Raw genomic sequence first — 6,000 nt, 5'->3', positions numbered from 1 at the left:
ACTCAGAGTCCGATCAGCTGTTTATGCCATCCCACAGGTGAACAGTTGATCCTTGTGTACTGAGGTCGTGAAAATGGCTTTGAAAACAGGTGAAGTCTCAGAGCGCTGAAATGTCCTGTTGCCCCCTCTCTGGTGCCGCATTCCCAGGGCCCTGAAAGTAATGTGAAAGAGGAATGAGCGCCTTTAGAATCCACAGAGCACTGGTTAGTGCTTCAAATTTACTACACACTCTGTTGTGCGTGCTGCTGAACACGTCTGACTTAAATCAAACTTAACAGTCGTTCGGCAGATCTGGCTGGACCTTATCAAATCTTACCACTCGGCCAACACCTCCGCTAAATCGTTGTTCTACTCTAAGACAATCTTGGAGGCCAAGGACAACCCCAGGCTCCTCTTCTCCATCAACAACTGGCTCTTCCGTCCACCCTCTCACACCTCGCCTATCCTCATCTCCAATGTCAACTTCCTCCCCACCCAAAAAACAATACCTTGGAAAATAGGTTTGAAGGCTATTTTATGGTGGTTAGCAATCTGACATAAAGTGTTGTGAGTCTCATTGTATCAAAAACAATAATTAAATTGGTCATTTTCAATCTACGACTGTTTGTGGGACATTGCTGTGCGCAATTGGCTGCCGCGTTCGCCCACAAATATACAGTCAATTCACTTTACAGTGTGTTCTGTGAAGCGCTTTGGGACGTCCTCCCGACGTGAAAAGCGCTATATCAAAATGCAAGGATTATTATTATTATTATTATTATTGTGATAAGCTCTCGAATCTGGAATCTACAAAAGTGAAGGGAGTTTCTTGCCAACAATCCCTCAGATAAACGTGATCATTCACTGTTGCTTGTGGGATATTGCTGGGAGCAAATTGGCTGCCGGCTTCACCTATAAAATACACTGTCATTACACTTTACAGCAACTCCTGAGAAGCACTTGGAGATGTTCTCCCGGCATGAAAGGGTCGGTATCAAATGTGAAGATTATTATTATTGACCTTGAAATACTTGACGCTGACTGAGTGTAATAAAATAGAAACTGTTCCTTTCTTCCTCACTAGTGTCCCTGAGAACCAGAGAGGAATTCTCATAGGATGGAGCTGATAATTTCAGTACATCTGTTGCAATGTTAGCATGGTAATTTCCACCATTACGCACAAGAAAACAATGTGTTACGCGGAGTAACTATTGGGATGACGTCTCAAATTCAGGCTAATTCAGGATTGTGAAGGTCTTCTACATTCCTGAATTAGCCTGAATGGAAGTTGGGAAGCAATGATTCATTCCAGAACCTTGCAAAGGAAAGGGAGGTTGGAGATGGGGCGGTAGATAAAAAGCAGGAATGAGTCCAGGGAGGATTTTTTAAGGATAGGAGTGATGACGGGCGTTTTTAAAGTTGAGGGAATGGTGCCAGTGGACAAGGAGAGGTTTATGATGTCTGTAAGTAGAGGGGCAAAAAGGTGGAGTTTGGAGGTATTGAGAGAGATTGGGATAGGGTCGAGGGAGCAGGTGGTCGGTTTAGTTATTAACAACCAGGCTCCAACTGACTGCTAGGTAAACAGAGGTGTATGGAGTAAAGAATCTTGCCCAACATTTAGCCCTGCCCAGGAATCGAACCCAGGTCCTCTTGCTTGCAAGGCGAGCAAGTGCTCTAACCACTAAGTTACAGGCTACAGGATTTAACATGTTCATAGCATTGCAAACAATTACTCTGTATTATTCAATGTTGTGTGTGTGTGCAATGATGGAAATTACTGCACAAACTTTGCAATAGTTATACTGTAATTTGTTTTTGGTTCTCTGGGACACGAGTGAAGAGGAAAGGAACAGTTTGTATTTTTTCATGCAGTCAGCATCAAGTAATTCAAGGTCAATACTAATAATCTCTACATTTGGTGCAACATCTTTCACATCAGAAGGATGGCTCAAAGCACTTCACCGGATTTACTTTGACGTTTATTGACAATGTATTGTGCCAGCAAATGTGGCAGCCAACTTAGGTACAGCAATATCCCAAACATACCCATGAAGCGAATAATCAATTTTATTTCAGGTATTATTGGCAGGACATCAGGAGAAACTCCCTTCTCTTTCTGAATAGTGCCAAGAGATCTTTAACATCCAGCTAAACAAGCAGATTGCACCTCAGTTTCATGTCTATCTGAAGAACAAATCTGTCCTGACAGTGAACCATGAAACGCTACCCTTACTTCTCTCTCTCACTCTCTCTCTCCCTCACTCTCTCTCTCTCTCTCTCTCACTCTTTTTGTTTTTCGCTCTACCCTTCTCATTCATACTCTCCTTTTCTCTCTCAGTCACTCTTTCTCTCACAGCGTACTCTCTCACGCACTCTCTATCCCTCTCTCACACACATTCTCTCTCTCATTTTTTCTCTGAGTTCCTCCATCTCAGACCCTCTCTCACACAATCTCTCTCTCCCCATCCTTCTCATACACTCTTTCTTCCTTAGTTACTGGCTCCCTCTCCCTTTCTCCCTTCTCTCTCACACACACTCTTTCTCCCCCCTCTCAATCATTACTCTCTGCTCTATCCCACCCTCTGTCCGTTTCTTTCTCTCCCCCTCACCCTCATTCTCTCCCCCTCCCCGTCACTCTCTCAATCACTCTCTCTGCCCTCTCTATCTCTCGCTTAATCCCTCTCCCCTCATTCTCTCTCTCCCTCTCTTAATCATTCCCTCTCTCTCCCTCACTAAGAACTCTCTCTCCCCACTGCCCCTGCCTTCTTTACCCTCCACCTCTCTCACCCCACCACGGTAACAGCCGCCATTATTTCCACTCCCCCCGTGCTGCGTCCCCCCCAACCACCGACTCCTGCTGCTGCCATGAGAGGACATTCGCCGAGGAGGGAGGGAGCAGGCGGCCTGAAGTTGGAAATGGTCTCGGGCCAGATTACAGCATCTGCCGGGCCACATAAGGCCCGTGGACCGCCTGTTGGACCATCCTGATCTTTGGTATCAAAGGTGGCAGAGAGGTCAAAGAGCTTAAGTAGGCAAAGGGAACTCTGGTTAGTGATATAAAGTACTTCAGTGGTGACTTTCACCAGGACATTCATGGTGCTGGGTAGAGCCAGAGGCAGCTAAATGAATCCTCTCGATTTTAATTAAGAAAGAGATGAGGATAGAGATGGTGTGGGAGAGCACAGTACTGTCTTCTCCTCACAGCACCAGGGTGTTTTTTTTTACATATCTTGACCATGTATCGACCTGCTGTTAATTATCATTCTGTGAGAAAAATCCTTCCTGGTATCTGCCTAAAATCACCCTTTGAAAGGGAATTGGGTATATACATGAAAAGAAAAGGTTTGCAAAGCTATGGAGAAACAACAACAATTTGCATTTTTATAGTATGCACCCAAAGTAGTGTCCCAGAACGCATAGTATCTTCGGGGGGAAGAGCAGGGAAGAGGACTAATTGGATAGCTCTTTCAAAGAGCCGGCACAGGCATGATAGACCCAATTGCTGTAGGATTCTATGGTACTTTGAACCTGCGTTCCTTATATTGCTGTGCTGGACATTCTGAAAGTATTATTCTGGGTTTACTTTCTCAATGCCATTTCCAGTCCTTCAAACTGCTCTTGCGATCCATTCCTAAGCTTGTATGCAGGATATTAATGTATGAAAAATGTTTCCTACATTCTCATCAGCAGAAATGATCCCTGGTTATTGATCTGAAACTTAGCCAACTGGAGTTTAGCCAAATTTCTGCATTCCATATCAGTTTGGACCTTGGCCACTAACTCTGCCTATTCCTGGTATTTGTTTTGCAACAAGTAATACTGGAATTGCCAGCAGTAAGCAGGAACAAAAGTAGGTATTCAATCTCTTGTGCCTGTTTTGTCATGCCCAGTTATATAGTATTTCCTTTTTGACATTGATTCGAAAACAAATTATTATTTCTGCATCAAATTGTTTAAAAAAAATTGAGGTGTAAGGGCTGAGCATGGCATCTGAGGGGGGAATACCCTCTTGAAACCATGGTCTTGAAATGTGACATGATGCAGATCTACACGCTCCCCTTGGTGACATCATCTGTGGACATGGGGTAAATTTGCACATGTATGCAGATGACACCCAACTCTATCTCTCTGCCTCCACCCTGAACTCCAGGACTACTGGCGTCCTGACCAACTGCTGTCCGACATCAAGTCCTGGAGGAGGGACAACTTTCTCCAACTCAACGTCAGCAAGACTGAGGCCCTCCTGATTGGCTCGTGCCAGCACCTCCGCACCTCAGGCGCTGGGAGCATCAGCCTCCACGGCTGCACACTCAACCTCACTAAGACAGACAGGAACCTGGGTGTCTTGTTTGACCCTGAACTGTCCTTTCTCCCCCACATCTGCACCATGACCAGCACTGCCTACCACCACCTCCGCAACATTGCCAGACTCTGCCACTGCCTCACCCCTCAGGCTGCCGAAACCCTCACCCACGCATTCATCACATCAAGGCTCGATTATAGAAACTCCCTCCTCATCGGCCTTCCCAACTCTTCCCTTCACAAGCTGCAGAACATCCAAAACTCTGCAGCTCATGTACTCTCACGCACCAGGCTCCGCGACCCCATCATTCCCACCTTCGCCCGACTCCCAGAGGATCGAGTGCAAGATCCTCGTCCTCACCTTTAAGGCCATCCATGGACTTGCTCCCTGCTACCTCTTGGACCTGCTGACTCGCTACGAGCCTGCCTGCTCCCTCCGTTCATCAGGCTCTGGCCTGCTCCATGTCTCCCACCCGACCCGCTCTACCATCGGTGGCCGGGCTTTCAGCCTCTCTGCCCCCATACTCTGGAACTCCATCCCACGATCCCTTCGCATTGCTTCCTCCCTTGCCTGCTTCAAGGTCGGTCTCAAGACCTTTCTCTCCGACCGTGCCTTTGGTCTCCCTCCTACCTCTCTGCCTTCCCTCACCCCTACACGACCCCCCCTCCCCCATGCTCGGGCCTCGACACCTGACTGCTCAGCGCTTTGGGACATCCTCCCGACGTGTAAGGCGCTCTATAAATGTCATTTTGTTGTTGTAGTTAGAAAAGTCTTACATTTAGTCTCAATGTGGAGGTTAGTTTGACAGTTAGGAGAGAGAGAGAGAGAGCTTCAAAGGAATTGCTTCACTCAGAGGATTGTAAGTGTGTAGAATTCATTGCCAGAAATGGCTTTTAAGATTTGATCAATAGAATGTTTCAAAAGGGAATTAAGTAAGCAAGAATCATTAAAGGTTAGGGGGAAAGAGCTGGAAAGTGGGATTAGTGAAAACAATCACTGAGAAAAACAAGTAGCAATGGCACAGACACACTGGACCTAATGGCCACCTTCTATGCTGCAAACCTGGAATGACCCAGGCCACTCGATCCCAATGCTGATGTCAGAATCTTCGTTTGGAAGAGGTTTGTTGAATTGACTGCAAACTGAGTGATGTGAGTGTGCAATATGATACCATTCTGGCCCCTTGAATCCCTCTACTTCAATATGCAGAAGGCATTAAACCGACTGCATCATTAATACATCTGAATCCCACTTTCACACTCGGGTACCCAAAATATGTTGTTCTATATCTACAGCACTGCCACAGCATACATATCTCAAAGTACAAATATGCCTGTTCAACTTGTTTCCAGCTCCCTTTACAGCAATACCACAGTGCTTTTTGTCTTTTAGGAATTCCTTGGAATTTGAGGTGTTACTTTCATATCTTTTGTTGTTCCTTTGACTTATTCATCATTTCTAGCATTCTTCCCTTCCTTAGAAAGACCCTAACCTGACAAAGAATGCCCTTTCTCAGATCTGTAGAAGAATGCGTCTTTGTCTACATGCCTCAGGTCATGAAAGTGGCTGCTCACCCATCGTACTGACAGATTTCTCTGTCTCTCTGTACACAAGTCTGATTCTTGTACAGCCAAACCTGTGTGATCATCTATGGCAATGACTTTGGGTGGTTGTTACAGATGGTCTTTAATGCATGTTCGTGTCTGACTTCTTCAAGT

Source organism: Callorhinchus milii, unplaced genomic scaffold (assembly GCF_018977255.1).
Source record: "Callorhinchus milii isolate IMCB2004 unplaced genomic scaffold, IMCB_Cmil_1.0 Scaffold3, whole genome shotgun sequence".
NCBI classification, from domain to species: domain Eukaryota; kingdom Metazoa; phylum Chordata; class Chondrichthyes; order Chimaeriformes; family Callorhinchidae; genus Callorhinchus; species Callorhinchus milii.
The sequence above is the reverse complement of the archived record's forward strand: the minus strand, read 5'-3'. Positions refer to the sequence as shown.